This window comes from Schistocerca nitens, chromosome 8 (assembly GCF_023898315.1).
Source record: "Schistocerca nitens isolate TAMUIC-IGC-003100 chromosome 8, iqSchNite1.1, whole genome shotgun sequence".
Classification (NCBI taxonomy): domain Eukaryota; kingdom Metazoa; phylum Arthropoda; class Insecta; order Orthoptera; family Acrididae; genus Schistocerca; species Schistocerca nitens.
In genome coordinates, this window is record NC_064621.1 from 383,211,106 (window position 1) to 383,231,218 (window position 20,113).

At 39.3% G+C, this 20,113-nt stretch overlaps 1 protein-coding gene across 2 annotated transcripts in view; it reads right to left on the bottom strand.

Moving 5' to 3' along the window:
- Positions 1 to 894: 894 nt before the first annotated feature.
- LOC126199083 (nischarin) overlaps positions 895 to 20,113 on the bottom strand; it is a 91,613-nt gene continuing 72,394 nt past the window's right edge. Inside the window, exon 6 of one of the 2 annotated variants that reach the window (XM_049935822.1) lies at positions 895 to 1,771. The gene's annotated coding sequence lies outside the window, so the exon portion shown is untranslated. Of the gene's footprint in view, positions 1,772 to 2,916; positions 2,966 to 20,113 lie in introns of those variants that run through there. The other variant, XM_049935823.1, reaches the window with a different exon arrangement.

A 20,113-nucleotide genomic window follows, 5' to 3' on the forward strand; every position in this document is an offset into this window, starting at 1 on the left:
TGACTTCATCACCTGTCAAAGCTCTGCTCTTGAAAACAGGGGAAACGTGCCAGTTAACCTGAAGAATGGTTTGCATACCACAGAGTTCTACTAGGCAAGGCCGTATTGGAGGTGGTATGTCCTTGTCTTCTTCCAACTTTTGAACTGGCTTTAACAAGGACTATGAACTACAATCCAACTTATTATTTTTCATTTTAATAAAGTACTGTCAATAAGTGACCAAAAAAAAAAAAAAATATTTGGACTAATTGCGTACTCAACCCCACACATTTTGATTTAGAGTCTTGCAGTTACAGCCTGAATCACACCAATGTAATATCTGCATACTCCTTACTGCTCTTCTGTATATACACTATTGTATAACCACAAGAGAATGAACCAATTCAGTTTAGAACAAATTACCACATTTATAATATGCATTACCTTTTCCCCCTTAATAATCTGAAATAATTTTATTTATTGACCATTATCATGATGGATAATATTAAGTCTTTCCAAATTTTTTATAATTCAGCTGGGGAAAAAACTGAAGCAAGCAAGCTTAGACAAGAACAATTATATTCTTTTATTGAATTTTGAAATCATCAAAATTATTGCCTTTAATATTTTGATGATTATTGGGAAATGTGAATCACACAATGTGCAAAATAAGTTACAAAAATTAACATTTTCAAAATACATTTCATTTAAATATTTCTCTCTCTCATTCTCTCTCTCCCTCTCTCTCTCTGTCTCTCTATCTCTCTCTCTCTCTCTCTCTCTCCACCCCCCCCCCCCACCCTCCCTCCCGTCCTGACCCCACCTCTGACTTATATATATATATATATATTCCTCATTTGTTCACTATTATTTACAAGTATACTGTTGAAATATCACAGAATATTTTATATGTAATTTGATTTTCCAAACTTACTGTATATTTAATTTGATACACAGATCACATAGCAAAGCTGTAAGTTTTGTATCAATGTACAAAATTTTATAAACATATGTAAGCATACATTCATTCATCGCAATATAAACACAGAAGTACATAACATTCGGCAAAATATAACGCTCTGTTGGTTCTAAACATTAAAACTGGCCTCATTATTTATAAAAGTTACTTACTAAAAGAAAACATTACCCCATTACTCACACTGAAGGTAAAGTGCAAATGAGTGCTGGGACAGAAATGATTGTCATTGTAGCCTTAGAACTTCCCAGCCTATTTTCAAATTCCATGATAATGAAAGACACCTTTCTGTATTACTCCAACATAATCAAATAATTGATATAATGTACAAAATTATGTAGGATAACCGACTACAAAATGTGCCCTTATAATCTTGACATTTAATACAAAACAACTGAAAAGTGAATTCCAAAGTTACAGTTATCTCTTTCTCTTTTGTGTGTCCTACTCACTTGCAACTCTAACTACAATGTAAGTGGTTTCACAGTGGTTCACCATTAATTGTAAGACATATTTTGTGATTTTTGTGCTAATGGAAATTATTTGCCTTTCATGGCTTGTGTAATTTAATCACATGATATCCTGATATTGACACAGTACCTTTTTCCTATAAAATTGAATGAATCACAATGCAACAACACCACTTGTTCTATGAACCAGAAACAGTATGTCACCAACATCTGATCCAACCACTTGAATGTAAAAGCTTACAGTCCTCTATCACTGTTGCTGCCTTCAACCAATACAGAAAATATAAATTTTAAATCGTAAAAACTGTGATGAGCAGCAAGCACTGGTATGTTCTGAATGCGGAACCTGTGAACAAAAAATTATATTTATGTGCCAATAGCTCTGGCTAACATTTTTCTTGTAGACTTTAACTACAATCAAGTTACATTTTACAGTTTATTTCAGCTTGGAGTGTCAAATAACTTTTCAGTGAATATGAAGAAAGTAAGTTTTGTAATAAAACCAGGGCATAAAGTCATACACTGTATGTTAGCACTCCCTCAGATATTTCTTTACAGTTCATTACTCATATTAGTTGGTATTTGTTCTTGTAATCTGCCAGAGGAGCACAAAGAAAGCTGACTTCTAGATGAGGTTTCAGGTCGTCTTGAGATGATACAATGAATCAGCTCCAACAAGGGAGCATCATTCTCTGTAAGTGGGTAATGTCAAGAAAGAGCAGACTGTTTTGATGCTTATAAAGAGTTTGATCTATAAATAAACATTCTGCAGTAAAGCAGTCAGAGTAATCAAAACAGAAGAAAGTTGTCAATAGTCTGAGTCAGGAATTGAGGAACCAACTGAAATCAGCACCCAGTGTTTCACTGCTTTCAAAATAAATACAAAAGACAAAACAAAAGAACAATCAACCAAAACAAAGAACAAATGACAGACACAGCAATAACTGTCATGCTGAAGGACAGTTACTAGAAAATTCATAAAAAACAACAATCCCTTTCACATACAAAATACTGATGTCCAATTAACAAGTGGAAAAGAATTGGTATTTAGTTTGTCAGCTTCAGTGACAAGAATTCAGATGATTAGAAGCGTCAGGATGCCGAATATATCCAGGTGGGGTGATTGCACAGAAACCTAAGTGATTCAACTGCAGCAAAGAAAAGTCTAATACAGTTGAAACATCAACATCAGTCTAAGTGAGCATTTATGTGATTTTGTCATAAAAATTGAATCTTAAAACTCTTAACATATTCAGTGTATTTTAAATCATCATAATGTACATCAGTCCTTGAAGTTATTGTCTAGAATGTGATAAAGAAACATTGAATCTTAAAACTCTTAACATATTCAGTGTATTTTAAATCATCATAATGTACATTAGTCCTTAAAGTTATTGTCTAGAATGTGATAAAGAGTGCCAACAACAGTAAGCTTACACTAAGATGACAAAAGTCTTGGGTAGCGATATGTGTGTATATAAATTTTAAATTGTAAAAACTGTGATGAGCAGCAAGCACTGGTATGTTCTGAATGCGGAACCTGTGAACAAAGTACCTAAGAAGGTTTGGAAGGGTAGTGCTTTGGCAGAGATGTTGTTTGTACCCAGGTAATTCCAGTGAAAAGGTTTCCAATGTGATTATGGCCATATGATGGGAAATAACAGACTTTGAACATGGAATGGTAATTGCAGCTACACACATTGGACATTCCACTTTGGAAATCACTAGGGAATGCAATATTCTGAGATCCATCCACAGTGCCAAAGTGTGCTGAGAATACCAAATTTCAGGCATTATCTCTCACCATAGGCAATGCAGTGGCCGACGTCCTTCACTTAATGACCAAGAGCAGCGGCATTTGCGTAGAGTTGTCAGTGCTAACAGACAAGTGACACTGCGTGAAACAACCACAGAAATCAATGTGGGGCATTTGGTGTTAGAGGGCTATGGCAGCAGATGACTAATGTGAGTGCCTTTGGTAACATAACGACATTGACTGCAGTGCCTCTCCTGGGCTCATGACTATATTAATTGGACCCTAGACAACTGGAAAAGCATGGCCTGGTCAGATCAGTAACAATTTCAGTTGGTAAGTGCTGATGTTAGGGTTTAAGTGTGGTGCAGGCTCCACAAAACCATGGGTCTAAGTTGTCCACAAGGTACTGTGTAGGCTGGTGGTGGCTCCATAATGGTGTCAGTTGTGTTTACAGAGAATGGACTGGGTCCTCAGCTCCCACTGAACCAATCATACACTAGAAATGGTTGTGTTAGACTAGTTGGAAACAATCTGCGACCATTCATGGACTTCATGTTCCCAAACAATGGAATTTTTATGGATAACAAAATCATTCATGATTGGTTTGAAGAACATTCTGGACAATTCAAGAGAATGATTTGGCCACCCAGATCTTCTGACATGAATCCCATGAACATTTAAGGGACATAATCGAGAGATCATTTCATCCACAGAATCTTACTCCAGCAACACTTGCATAATTATGGATCGCTACAGAGGCAGCATGGCTCAGTATTTATACAGGATGACTTGCTGGGCCTATGCCATGTCAAGTTTCTGCATCACACCAGGCAAAATGAGGTCCAGTGCAATATTAGGAGGTATCTGATGACTTTTGCCACTTCAGTGTATTACGACAGACTAAGGCAGAACTATCCAACTTGTTATTATACCAATCATGATGCTAATATTAATTTTTGCTTCTTTTATGATCTACTATTATTAGAAATACGTTAATGCATATTATGCATTACTATTGTTCAAAAATTTCTTCTCAATAGCTTGCATTTTGCTTCTCTTCCTTCATTTCATTACACACTGATACAGATAATAAAAGGGAGAGAGAAAAGCAAAGTCCAAGCTAGTGAGATGCAAATCTTGAGAAATAGTATTGGAATTACAAAGATGCACATATTAATGATCAGGAAATTAGTGGAGGAGGATAGGACAGAGGAACCAACAATTAGATGTTATGGACTTGTTAAGCAAATAGAGGAGAAGAGGATGTCCCAAAAGAAAAAAGGAAGGAAAAAAGACCAAGAGGTAAATGGTTGAAAGGAGTGAAAAAGTGCATTTGATATAGAGGAGAAGACTGGATTGAGGTGGAGACAGTGGTGGAAAGGCAGAAGACAATGGAGAGGCTTGATTCCAGACAGACTGGCCAGTGACTGTAAACTGAAGAAGAAGAAGAAGAAGATGATGATGATGAACAATAATGCATATGCTATACAAATAAAAAATTATGAAATTATTATTCATGAAGTATTTCACTAAGTTTTTTGTTCACAACATAATTTACAGTCTGCTGTTGACAATAGTACTGTCACATCAAAACCACAACCAAGTACAAAGCCAGCGTCATTAATTAAGTTCAACACTTAGAACTGGAAGCTCATTTATTATAAACATTAGTGTACCGCCAGAACACAACTGATCTCCTACACAGAGAGTATAGCTATTTATACACACATCAATATTCCACAATATACAAATTTTACAAACAAGAGATTTTTCAAGAATTTTCCAGAAGAAGTACTAAATAAAAAATAATTCCTGGTGGTCGAGTTTGAACTGGAAACCTGCAGCATGCCAGCCAGTGGTGCTAGCAACTATATTCCACAGTAAGTACAATAACTCTTGGTTCCGTCTTCTGGAGAAAAAACAACCAGCTGTTTCAGAAGTTCTCATTGGTGCTCATTACAACGTCCTGGATCTAGATCTTAACAATGATCCTCTGTATGGCGGATCTCATGCATCCTCGCATTCTGGTAGTGTTGTTACATCCTCTTCACTACACTGAGGCAGCCCTGCCTGTCAAAGCTTCACGATCGTCGAGTGGGTCTTCAATTTCTTGAACCTAAATTTGTGCTTCTCAACTCTAGTAGGGCACGATAAGGAGTCCTGTCTTCCTGGTAAATAGTCATAATCCTCACCTTCATATGTGAATCTAACAAGTGCTGAAGGATACGATATGGCCAAAAGTACTGCTTTAGTAACATTTTCAAAAGTCCCACTTGCTGCACAGGTGTATGGACCAAGTCTCTCAGGGTGTCCAAGGTTCGTATGCAAGCCAACTGCTTTGTTTCTTCAGCCCTGGTGATGAGTCATCCTGAGTACAGCACAGTTGAAAAGGGAACAGAATATCCGTAGTCTTTCAGGCCTCACGACGGTGGAGCAGAAAGAACTGTGTGAAATCTGCAGTGCTTTGCTTTGCTGTGTAGAATGCAAATCTCATGATGGGCAGTATCATATTCCAGTTTGTCTGTTCAACCTCAATATCCATTAAATCATATTTACCACTGGCTTGTTAAAGTGTTCTGTGAGGCCATTCATCTGTGGACAGTAGGCAGTAGTGGTTCTGTGGCTGATGTCCCAACATGAAATTACTTCTGATACTGGTCTTGACTAGAAAACTTTTTCATGATTACACATCACAACAGATGGTGCTCCGTGCTTCAAAACCACATCTTCTACAAGGCATTTCACAATTTTCAGAGTTCCAGCAGTTGGCACAGCTTTGGCGAAAGTACAGCATACGAGTTAGCCAATGTAGACTATTATCCATCAATTTTCTTTTGACAACTTTGGAAATTGCCTCCCACCCCCCTCAAAAGAAGCCAACTTCAGTTCAGTGGAATGAGATTGATATCTGGTGCCCTCAAAAGAAGCCAACTTCAGTTCAGTGGAATGAGATTGATACCTGGTGACACAAAGTTATTGGCATTCCTTACAGTGGATCACCTGTCACTAACAGATTGGTTGAAAAGTGGAAATTTGTGGTAAGTTCTATGGGACCAAACTGCTGAGGTCATCAGTCCCTGAACTTACACACTAATTAATCTAACTTAAACTAACTTATGCTAAGGACAACACACACACCTATTCTCGAGGGAGGACTCGAACGTCCGACAGAGGGAGGGAGTCATGTGAACCGCTACAAGACGCCAACAGATTGTTTGAGACATGTGTCTGATATGGTCTAGAGACTTCACAAATCCCAGATGACCAGATGTTGGACGCATCAAGGAAATACTTCAGGAGCACTGGCCATAGATAAGCTGGCATGACAAACCACCATTCCACCCGACCAAATCATAGTTCCTCTTATACACATCAAATCGTAGTTCCTCTTATACAATGTTCTGTTTATTAATTAGATCCTTCTTTGGTAAGTTTTTCATTCTTCAAGGCTTCTACAGCTTTCAGCAATACCGGGTCTTCACTTTTTTCAGCAGCAATGTCGTCTAATGCAGCAATGACTGAGATTTCTTCTACACTGCTGTTTTCTGCCATAGGACCCTGTGTTTACATCTGTTTTTTGCATATCATTGTGTTGTCATACTCCTGAAGCCTTAGTGCTCATCATGCCAGTCTACCTGGCAGATCCTTCAGGCCAGTCAGTCAGCATAGGGAATGGTTTGGTGAATAAATACAGTCAGAACCTGTTGGTGGATTAAACAGCTGCAAGGCATTCTTTCTCAATTGTAGAGTAGTTCATCTTGGGCTTGCAGAGTAATCTGGAAGCATAGGATATCACACTTTCAGCATATTCCTGATTGTAACATATCACTTTGGTGAAGTGATGTGTTGTACAGAATTTACCAAAATGAAGATTGATGATTGCTACCATAAAAGATTGATTTAAGTACCGAATTCAGCATAAAATGCGATTCACAAGTTTTGTTTCTTTCTGTGCATGTAATCTGGAGTTGGATGGACACAATGTATCTGCAAGCCATATTGATGACAGCACTCTTCTTACTACACTTTGTAGTATCCATCAGTTGGTGGTTTATTCCATGTTGTTGGATCCTGCCATGGAAGGGCAATGTAAGTGACAATCAGAGTGACATCACTGATATCTAGGAGAGACTTACAGAACAATATGTCAGCTGTCAGTCGAGAGAGAATGAACGTCAATTACCATCTATTGAAACTGTATTGAGTGCATGTACTGATACAGTCATTCGTCATAGAGTACTGTATGATGTGTTCAGCTATTGTAGTGAATCATTCAACATACTCTCTACTGAGAGAGTTTTTCAGCTTCCAGTAGCGTAGAAATCGCAGGAAGAGATGAAGGCTACATTAACAAAGATGTACACAGTTATTCCAACATTGCAGTTTGAACACAAGCAGTCTGAATTATTAATTAATAGTGACTCGAAGTTTATCCACGAATATATCACATAGCACAGCATGCAAAATAACACCTCATATGCTAGATCTGGAGATAATGTTGGCGCTTCTTTAAGGACAATGAAGGATTTCTCTTGTGCTTTGTTCCAGGAAAATTTGGTGTCTCTCTGCAGTATTTCTTGCAAGAGACATTCCTCGGTACAGAAATCCTTTATAAATTGCCAATAGAACAAGCAAATTCCAAAGAAACTTCTCACATCACAAATATGCCGTGGAGTCACAAAATCTGTTAACTGCTTAATTTTCTCTGGATCAGGCCAGACTTCAATGCAATTCACTATTTCTTGGGCAGCAGAGAGGCCCATTTCCGACTTCCGATGGAGGCCTGCAGTCTGAACACACTTCAACACATTTCTTAGGTGGCTCAGATACTCTTCAAGCATCTTCAAAAACACGATATTGTTGTCCCGTTAGCACAGTCACGTCATCCATTTAATGTGTCAAAGCAGGCTGTCTATCATATATTCAAGGGTGGCGGAAGTGTTACATAGTCCAAATGGCATATCTTTGAACTCATGAAGGTTAGCAGGAGTTATGGAGGTATTCTTCTCCCAGTCAGCCTCAATTTGCCAGTAACCTGCTCCATGTCCATAGCTGAGAAATATGTTGCTCCCTCTGAACAGTCGAGGATGAGATCAATACATGGCAATGGATAGTTGTCTTTCTTCATGGCCTGTTGAGCCATTGCAGGGTCTACAAATGGACAAGGAAAAAAAATTCCCGGGTTTTTCCCTGATTTCCCAGTTAAAAATACATGTTCTCCTGCGTGAAAATACACCTTTTCCATGTTAAGTGACAGTATACTTTTCTTCGTAACTGTAAAACTTCTCAATCCTTTGAATGGTTATGGTTTTATGCACTGGTGTAGAACTTCCTTGCACTTGAGAAAACAAAACTCAAGAAAAAAAACACATTTTTAAAAGATCTTTAATGTGCACCAACATGTACACTACATATTTTCGTATTATGAAAGTATAAATTCAAATTCCACCAAACACTGCATGTTACTTTCCGAAGCATCGAAATCAAGACTGCAATGCACTTTTTTAAGCCAGTCATAACTCAAGTCACGTGATCTTGCCAGCTGATGACAGCGGATATTCAAAACATAGGACACATGATGTAGGCAGCCAATAGCAACATTACTGTTAAGCAGTGCGAACACACAAATAGTAAAATTTAATGGTTTAAATTAATATACATAGTGCTGCTACAAGAAAAAAAAATTTCACATATAATATTAGTCTCTAAGATTAATAAGCTGCAAGAGAAGCTAATCTTTCACATATACTGTTGATCTTTTTTGGTGTGTTACATTTAAGATAAATCACAAATTTACCAGTAAATTTTTTAACAAAAACATAAATGTCTGATCTTCTGGGCTTGAAATTCTTCTAAATGGTCATCCTCAAAGAGTTGATTTTTAAATGAGAGTCAAACGCTCTGTGATTTAAGAAATCCATCGTACATTCTCGCACATAGTTCATCTTACATAAAAGGAAATTTACTTTGAAAGCAACGCTTTTCAAACAACCATTCACAATATTTTCCTGCGACTTGTTAGAAACAGGTTCATTTCAGCAGTTGCCAGAGCGCACCAGGTAATAGGCATCACCGCACTTGCACAGCTACAATGACGCAGGAAGCCTGTTGTTCATACCTGTAAAAATGGCGCTGAGCACTATGGGACTTAACTTCTGAGGTCATTGGTCCCCTAGAACTTAGAACTACTTAAACCTAACTAACCTAAGGACATCACACACATCCATGCCCGAGGCAGGATTCGAACCTGCGACTGTAGCGGTCGCGCGGTTCCAGACTGTAGTGCCTAGAATCACTCGGCCATCCCAGCCGGCTACCTGTAAAACACTAAAAGATCTTACATTTTGTCATAAAAGAAACAAGACATTAGAGGATACTCCAAGAGCATCAGAATTTCGTGAACCATACTAAAATGTATAATTTGGCTTAAAGTGCAAATTCACAGTCCAGATTTGGGGGTAAATTTTCTTGGAGTACCTGCACTGTATTATCTCGTGGTGGTTCTCTATTATTGCATAATGCCACACGTTCTAGAAGATGAAAACGTGCACTTGAAATGCAGTGAACAGTTGAAACTAGCCACTAGCATGGAACTAAGCACTTCGTTTCAAATAAATTGACTGCCTCAGTGGAAAAGATTAATAAAAGCCAAATTTCTTTAGCAAACCGACAAAAATAACTTCATTGTTCTACAAGGCAATTAACGCTTGACTGTCAGAATGTTGAAAATAGCTTGACTGTCAGAAAGTTGGAAATAAAATAAAATCTGAAACTAATAACATATTTTAGTCTTCCATAATTATGTGAATGTATTTTAATTCACTTGATAGCTCCTGGCCACAGAAATCCGTTTTGTTTTCATTTGATGTGAGCGCAATAAATGAAGAGGAAACAGCAAAATCACTAAACATAAACACGGGTCACGTGGAGACTACCCACCTCCCCACATCAACTCAGACTGCTCTGTGCATCAGCCCCGGATCTACAATATTTCCGGACCGGGGCAATACTAGATAGTGGCTTCCACACCCCCCCCCCCCCCCCCCCACACACACACACACACACCCTGAGTGTTTGACGTAGGATGCCAAAAATTAAAAAAAATATCGATTTTTCAAAAAAAAAAAAAAAATGTTCACTTTTTAGCACACATCTTTCCGAAGACTCTGACACATAAAACATATGTATTTTAGGAAATGGTAGACATGTTATTTGGTCTTAATTGTGCCATTGTGCAGTGCCACACCTCTTTACACAACATTGTTCTATCGCAGGTCACAGTATTTTGCTTTGTGGAATTCAAACATGTAATATTTTTTAATGGATGCCATCAAATTATATTCAGGACAGTGGAAATTAAAATGTCCTGTGGTGCCTCTCCTGCTTCCAGTCGGCTAGTTTGACATCCTACCCCTGTTAAAACAAACTCGCAATTAATACTGGATGGGATTATTTGTAACCGGGAGATAAAGAATTCTTCAGACAATTTGCACTCTCTATTGCCTATTAGCTAATAACTTGCTATTTTGTGTGACATAAAATTAAGTATAGGGTACACAGAACCAGTAAAGACAAGAGACAAGCAAGACAGTACACATTTCTTCAATCCTTAAGACCTGTCATTTTTTTCTCTCTAATCTTGCTGCAGCTTTACATGGCATGCTTTCTTTCTGGAAAAGAATCTATTACCTCATCAAAGTTCGTCAAACGTTTTGCTACATAAAAAAAACGAAATGTCGTTCTCTAATACTGAAAAAGCTGTTAATACAAATAGTACCCAAGACAGGTATGGTTTCTCGATTTGATTAAGTGTATTTTGTCACTTTCTGTTGGATAAAATGAAATAGGCCTGCCTAATATCGCAGCAGTTGCAACACACGCCAAATAAACAAGACTGTTTTGGCACAAATCGTCATTTTTATAACACCACAGAATATAATTCATGAAGTACCAATATGAAATGTCTATTAGGCCTACTACAAGCAAAAAGCTTTAAGTTAGGAAATAGTTTCACAGTTCATTCATACACTCCAGCTTCTCAAGCATCAGATTGAAAAGTAGTAGTACAAAATTTTTATATAAATTTGGAATCATCATATTCTTCCTCAATTTGTGTGTGTCCCCATTTCATCTCCTTCCTTGTTGTAATAAACAATCTTATCATCACTAATTCTGTAACTATTCCTTCCAGTGTCAAAACTTATTCTCAGGTTAACTTTACTAAGCCTGCCACAATCACCGGTTTAGTTATCCTCCATTTATTCTCCGGTTAGGCACTATTCCACGTTCATATGATGGATTTTCCGTGCTGCTCCTGGAATAGAACTTAGCGGCTGCTACCCGAGGACTGTACAACTGGCCCTTACTAATGTAGCCAAAAATTTTCTGTCAAAATTTCATTTTCTTGGATGCAATTAGAAGATAATATGTAAACTTTCTCACATGTTATTCCTGTTAGTCATTTATTTCTATTCTGGTAGTCTGAATCTATGGGTTTCGCTAATAATTATAACAACACTGATCATTCGCAAACCCAGCCAACCACATAAACAGCAATTCGCATTAACCCGTTCAGCTTTATTCTGCTCAGCTTGTATAGCCCTGTCCCCTTTTGTCTGCTAGAAATTTTATTTCTAGATGCAACGGGGTCTCCCCTGGCAGACTCATTAGGTACACTATACATGCATACAAAAATCAACTTATGATTCATTAAGAAATCAACTTAGAATGTGCTAAAAAACCAACAGGGATGCGTTTCAAAATCATACGAACAATCGATAGACCAACATGCGCTGGATGGTAGGTTTTTTCCCTGAAGAATATGAATTTGGTGCTCCCCCCTTCCCTGAAATTGCCGCCTGGGGAAGATACCCCTGTTAGCCCCCCACCCCCCTAAATCTGGGCCTGTTGTGCATGCGTGAATCTGGCAGCTTGGGAGAACCAGTAAAATTTTTACGGGTAGTATGGCTGCTTGCTGCTACTGCTTATAAAGCTAACATCCATACTTCTGTAGCCAGAAGCAGGAGAAGGTACTACTCACACGCAACTCAACTGCGCACGTGTACTAGCTCACTTGCAACTGCTCAAACGAATCTAATGTAAACAATTGTGATGTCACACTCACTCATCAGAGGCAATTTGTTTTTATGAAGCACTGTGCAGTCTTCCTAGAGCGTTTGACACATTTTGCTCTTGGCAGATGCTTGTATGAGCACTGTGATTTGTTGTATGTGGTGCATTTACTTTGCAACTAAAGTTTTATTTTCGTCCCCCCACCCCCCTCTCGTTCATGTTTTATTGCTGCAGTATTATTCTACAGTAGCGAGATACAATAATATCCTTTGTTAAGAGTACTGGTTCTCACCAGTCAAAATTACAAAAATTTAACTGTAAACTAAAACAATGAGAAGTTCCCAGAATTCTAAAAAACTCCTGGGTTTTTTTCCGGTTTTCTTCTGGATGAAAAAATTCTCGGGTTTTTCCTGGATCTCCTGGTTGTCCCGGGTTGTATACACCCTGCATTGGTAATTGATGCAGGAATGCCGTGTGCCATCCTCCTCCTCCCCAACAATCACAGGAGATAATCAAGGACTCTCTGAAGTTTTAATGATGTCATCTTGTAGCAGCTTCTTCAGTTCCTCCTGGATAATCCATCGTTAAAACATCCAAAAATTGATGCAGAGTGACTATTACTTGCCAACATTGCTCCTCCCTATGTATATTCCTTTAGGGATTAGTTGTGGCTGCTTGTGACAACTAGTGATACAAAGTTCTCCTTGACAATCCACGATGCTTATGATCGTCACTGGCATGTACCTTTCTTTTGTGAGCCTGAGCAGCTTTTTGCTGTCAACAGGAAGCTTCACAGTTTAAATGTGCATCTCAACTGATGATTGGAACTTGTCTCATTGATGTTATCCCTATCATCATCTTCAATGGCAAGCAACCACCCTGAGCAACCTTTGTTATGTGTGCTTGCTGGAATAACTTCGTCAATCTGGAGCCCTGATCATCCACAGTCTATGATTTATTTGTGATGCCCACAAGAAGTCACACCAGAAAATAACTTTATGACTAAATTCTGTTGAAACGACAATTCACAAACTGAAGGGCAGTGTTCTGTCATTGACAGTTATTCTTGAAATACATGTTCCTGTCAGCTGACATGTTTCCCTCTGCAATCTTCAGCGCAATCACTTTGGTCTTCTTTTTAGCTTATGATGATGAGCAGCCCCCATTCAACTACCACCCAGACTGGTTGGCCACTGATAATGATGACAGCATTTCCTGTCTTCTTGGTAATGTCATTCAAGGAGGATTTTCATCTGTAGCAGTCTCACCTTCTTACATAGTCATGTTGCTTAGTTTTCCTGAATTCAACAGCTAGGTGAGCAGGTGTGTCAATGGGAAATGGTTATCAACTGTCGTGGAGCAACCGCATCCAGGGTTCAACAGTTAGCTTCATCCCACATGTCAACTACAATCATTTACAGCTGGCGCATGAAAAGTACTCTTGTGACGGTTGGTGTTCTGCAATGCAATAGTCATCGAACACTTGTCTTCTCCCTGAAATAATGTACTATGTGTCCTCCAAATGTCTCTTTGCCTGCAGGGCACTGTACTAGCCAGAGATATTGATTATACTGGCTTTGGCTGGATGCCGGGTTGTTGTTTGACTGTTGCAGCATAAGTTCAAGTTGGACAAGTCCGATTATATGGTGCACTTGACTAGTGGCATAGATTAGGCCCAAGATTGATATACCTCTTCTTCATGATCCTCCTATCATATATCTCCTATCATATGGGGTTGACGTCCATGGTTTCTATCTTTTGTGTACTTTGTCCAACCATTCTGGTTGCCATCTCTTCTGTTACTATCTGGCATATGAGAGAGGTCTTCCGCAATTGCTATAGGGATCAAATTGGAGGGTGTTCATACTTCTTACAGCCAACTATTTTCTGTTGCACTTCCTCGATGTGCTGACACCACATGATGAATTCTCTTGGCGATGTGAGATCCTTTATAAGAAGAGCTAGGTACGTGTCTTTTGAGACTCCTTTCACCAAAAGTAAGATTTTGTCAGCTTCTGTCATATTCAGATTCACAATGTCGCAGAGAACCAAAGATTCTGTACATATGACTGTGTCATTTCACCAAGACAATGGGCCCTGTTCTTCAATTTTTCTTCTGTTAAGTGGACAGAGCATAACTTAATCATAGCTAACACTTGGTTCAAGAATCATGAAAGAAGGTTGTACACATGGAAGAACCCTGGAGATACTAGAAGGTATCAGACAGATTATATAATGGTAAGACAGAGATTTTAGAACCATGTTTTAAATTGTAAGACATTTTCAGGGGCAGATGTGGACTCTGACCACAATCTATTGGTTATGAACTGTACATTAAAACTGAAGAAACTGCAAAAAGGTGGGAATTTAAGGAGATGGGACCTGGATAAACTGAAAGAACCAGAGGTTGTACAGAGTTTCAGGGAGAGCATAAGGGAACAATTGACAGGAATGGGGGAAAGAAATACAGTAGAAGAAGAATGGGTAACTTTGAGAGATGAAATAGTGAAGGTAGCAGAGGATCAAGTAGGTAAAAAGACGAGGGCTAATAGAAATCCTTGGGTAGCGGAAGAGATATTGAATTTAATTGATGAAAGGAGAAACTATAACAATGCAGCAAATGAAGCAGGCAAAAAGCAATACAAACGTCTCAAAAATGAGATCGACAGGAAGTGCAAAATGGCTAAGCAGGGATGGCTGGAGGACAAATGTAAGGATGTAGAGGTGCATATCACTAGGGGTAAGATAGATATTGCCTACAGGAAAATTAAAGAGACCTTTGGAGAAAAGAGAACCACTTGCATGAATATCAAGAGCTCAGATGGAAACCCGGTTCTAAGCAAAGAAGGGAAAGCAGAAAGGTGGAACGAGTATATAGAGGGTCTATACTGGGGTGATGTTCTTGAGGACAGTATTATGGAAATTGAAGAGGATGTAGATGAAGATGAAATGGGAGATATGAAACTGCATGAAGAGTTTAACAGAGCACTGAAACACCTAAGTCAAAACAAGGTCCCGGGAGTAGACAACATTCCATTAGAACTACTGACAGCCTTGGGAGAGCCAGTCCTGACAAAACTCTACCATCTGGTGAGTAAGATGTATGAGACAGGCGAAATTCCCTCAGACTTCAAGAAGAGTATAATAATTCCAATCCCAAAGAAAGCAGGTGTTGACAGATGTGAATATTACCGCACTATCAGTTTAATAACTCACAGCTGCAAAATACTAATGCGATTTCTTTACAGACGAATGGAAAAACTGGTAGAAGCTGACCTCGGGGAAGATCAGTTTGGATTCTGTAGAAATGTTGGAACACGTGAGGCAATACTGACCCTACGACTTACCTCAGAAAAAAGATTAAGGAAAGGCAACCCTACGTTTCTAGCATTTGTAGACTTAGAGAAAGCTTTTGAAAATGTTGACTGGAATACTCTCTTTCAAATTCTGAAGGTGGCAAGGATAAAATACAGAAAGCGAAAGGCTATTTACAATTTGTACAGAAACCAGATGGCAGTTATAAGAGTCGAGGGGCATGAAAGGGAAGCAGTGGTTGGGAAGGGAGTGAGACAGGGTTGTAGCCTCTCTCCGATGCTATTCAATCTGTATATTGAGCAAGCAGTAAAGGAAACAAAAGAAAAGATTGGAGTAGGTATTAAAATCCATTGAGAAGAAATAAAAACTTTGAGGTTCGCCGATGACATTGTAATTTTGTCAGGGACAGCAAAGGACTTGGAAGAGCAGTTGAACGGAATGGACAGTGTCTTGAAAGGAGGGTATAAGATGAACATCAACAAAAGCAAAACGAGGATAATGGAATGTAGTCAAATTAAGTTGGGTGATGCTGAGGGAATTAGATTAGGAAATGAGACACTTAAAGTAGTAAAGGAGTTTTGCTATTTGAGGAGCAAAATAACAGATGATGGTCGAAGTAGAGAGGATATAAAATGTAGACTGGCAATGGCAAGGAAAGCGTTTCTGAAGAAGAGAAATTTGTTAACATCGAGTACTGATTTAAGTGTCAGGAAGTCGTTTCTGAAAGTATTTGTGTGGAGTGTAACCATGTATGGAAGTGAAACGTGGACGATAAATAGCTTAGACAAGAAGAGAATAGAAGCTTTCGAAATGTGGTGCTACAGAAGAATGCTGAAGATTAGATGGGTAGATCACATAAATTGTTGTGGCATAACAAGCTAGTCACGCCACACTGAGAAGGAAGCCGAAAGGCACGCGTACACACACGCCGACTGGCATCAAGTCTGGAACAGGATAATTTATGACTGCTATAAAGAAAATACGTAGCTTTGGAATATACTTAACTTTTAATCACTCCTTGTGATACATCTCTCTTGACTATACAAATGAGACTCGTAAGATACATGCTCTGATACAATTGGCGCCTTGCTAAGTCGTAGCCATTTACTTAGCTAACTGTCTCTCGGCAAATGAGAGCAAAGGCTTCGTAAGTATAGTCGCTAGCAACGTCGTCGTACAACTGGGGTGAGTTCTCGTACGTCTCTCGAGACCTGCCGTGTGGTGGCGCTCGGTCTGCGATCACACAGTGGCGACACGCGGGTCCGACATGTACTAATGGACCGCGGCCGATTTAAGCTACCACCTAGCAAGTGTGGTGTCTGGCAGTGACACCACATAAATAATGAGGAGGTATTGAATAGAATTGGGAAGAAGAGGAGTTTGTGGCATAACGTGACTAGAAGAAGGGACCGATTGGTAGGACATGTTCTGAGGCATCAAGGGATCACCAATTTAGTACTGGAGGGCAGCGTGGAGGGTAAAAATCGTAGAGGGAGACCAAGAGATGAATACACTAAGCAGATTCAGAAGGATGTAGGTTGCAGTAGGTACTGGGAGATGAAGAAGCTTGCACAGGATAGAGTAGAATGGAGAGCTGCATCAAACCAGTCTCAGGACTGAAGACCACAACAACAACAAGCGGACTTGTCGTCCATTGTCACCAAAAAGTCTCTCTTCAATTTGGCCTGACATTTTTTACAGCTACTGAGCTTGTCTTCACTGTTCTTGAACCATTGCTGGGCTGTGCCGTCCAAGAAAAAGAACACAATTGCCAAACACATCATGTTATCCCACATGTTGTATGTAACAACTTGGTCAAATCCTTTCAGACATTTCGTCAGGTCTGACCAGTGTCTCCAGAAAAAAACTGATGACTGCCTGATGTGCAGCTGACTTACTGCTGACCTGGAATCCATTGTTATCCTGAATACACAGACCTTGAGAATGATGTATTGCTCATATTCCAGTCCCTGTACAGGTAAGCAATGGTTATTACATTTGGAGCCATGGAGGTGTACGTGTTTTAAGGTACACAGCATCTCCATGAAACAATGTCATATTGAAACTACAATCAAGTCCAAATCCCAAGGAAAGGCCATCAATGCAATACAGCACTTAGAGCTGAAAGCACGTTTATCACTAATAATAATGTGCAGCCAGAACTGAACTGATCTACAGGATAGAGTGTGCACTTGATTGTACAAACAATGAATATTCCAGAATATACAAAATACTAAATAATTACTAGTGTTTGGGTCTGAACTGGTGAAGCACAGCATGCCAGCCAGCAATGCTAACCATTATGTCACACTGCATGTGCCATAGCTCGTGATATTATGAATGCTATTGTAAGTTTTAATGTGGGCAGTACATAGCAGCTGCTTCAAATAAGTTTTCAATGCAATAACATGGAAGGGATGGATGCTACTCACTCATCACATTGAGGAAATGTTGAATCACATATTGACAGAATGAAAAAGAATATTACAAATATTCAGCTGTTGGACAAAGTCTTTCGTCACAATTAGAAAACAAACAAACAATGTAAACACTTACACAACACACACACACACACACACACTGTGATCAGTCAGCTCACTGAGGACAACAGTCACCACAGATTTTGTATTGTGTGTGTGTGTGTGTGTGTGTGTGTGTGTGTGTGTGGGCACGCGCACACACACTCGCATGCATACGTGGTTTCTAGGTCTGAAGAAAGACTTTGTCTGAAAGCTGAACATTTCTAGTATTCGTTTTCACTGTGCCTGTCTGACTCAATGCCTCCTTTACTTGGTGAGTAGCATCTATCCTTTCCTTACTATTCTATTACAGCCTAGACTTTCTGAAATGTGGGCCCTATGGCAATCGTGGAAGATCACCACGACCTCCCATCTCTCATACGCCAGATAGTGAGGGAAGAGATAAAGCAGTTTATGGCACCCAGAAATATTGGACTGAGTACAAGAGAGACAGCAGCCTCAAACATTAACCCTGTACAACAGGTATTTAATGCTTATCATAATCAGATATAGAGGATACAAATGCAACTGAGCTGAAGATCGCAAATGGAAGATATGTCCAGCTGATAGAAATATGGACTGAAAGAATAACTATCAATAACATAATGCAGTCTTTCAAATTTGTCAGTTTAGCAGAATATAACCATAATGTTATTCTCACATGGGACTTCTTGCTGCCATCACAAGCAATCACAGACTGTGGAACATCAGAGCTTCAGACTGACGAAGCTATTCTGACAAACACACATAACAAAGATAGAGTTGGGTCACTGTTGGCCACTGAAAATGTTATCATCATACCACCATCTTACCACGCAAGGGAGGAAGCTAATATCAAATTGGCAATAGGATCTGACCTGACCAAGAAACAACGTCAACGAGTGACAGTCAATCTGCATCAGTTTTCAGATTGTTTCAAATACAGAGTGGAGAAAAGACAGACCTAGAGGCCCATGGTAAAACATCATACCAACACTGGGGATCATCCATCAATTACCAGTGCTCAGAAATTGTGCCACTGGCTGAACAATGGATAATCTAAGAGGAATTGGAGTAGATGCTGCAAGATGATGTCACTGAACCCCATGGACTCCTTGGTCATCTTCTGTGGGCGTCGTGGAGAAGAATGATGGCACATGGCATTTCTGTATTGACCACCAATGTCCACCACTTGCCATGCGCTGATGACACCACATACTGCTTGAAAGGAGCAAAGTTTTTCTCAGCTATGGACAGGCTACTAGTAAATCAAAGTCAATGAGGCAGCCTGGAAAAGACTACCTTCATAACTCCTGACGGCCTCTCCAAATTAAAGTTATGCCATTTCAGCTGTGTAACACTCCAGCCACCTTTGAACATATGATCAACAACATGCTAGACATCTCAAATGGACAATGTAGCTATGCTATCTGGGTGACATTGTCCTTTTCTTTTGTATGTCCATCCTTTTGGCAGGAGGTCTCTGGGACGACAGCCGTTTACTATCGAGACAAAATAAAACACCTACTGCTGGCCTTATGATTTTATTTTATTTTGTTGCTACCACTTCAACCATCACGGTTGGAGTGCTGACACATTATCTGCATATCCAGTAATGCTGGTGTTGGTGTGTTATGTATGGGGCTCATATCAACCTGTACTGCATCAAAAACAGCCTGAAGATGACACACTGAAGTGTTGAAACTGGTAGCAACAAAATAAAATAAAATCATAAGGACAGCTGTAGGTGTTTCATTTTGTCACGATTGTCCTTTTCTTTCTTAAAACATCCAAGCTAACTGACAAAGGTGTTGAAGTGTGTCCAGCCTACAAGTCACTGCCAGAATTAAAAAAAAACGCCTCTTCATCACACAAGAATTAAAAATCTTGGTGCACTTAGTGAATAGCGATGGAGTCCATCGCGATTCAGAGAAAATGAGAGCAGTCACAAATTTTCTGATTCCTTGCCACACTCGTGATGTGAGAAGTTTTCTTGTAATGTATTCATACTAGAGAAAATAAGAGCAGTCACAGATTTTCCAACACT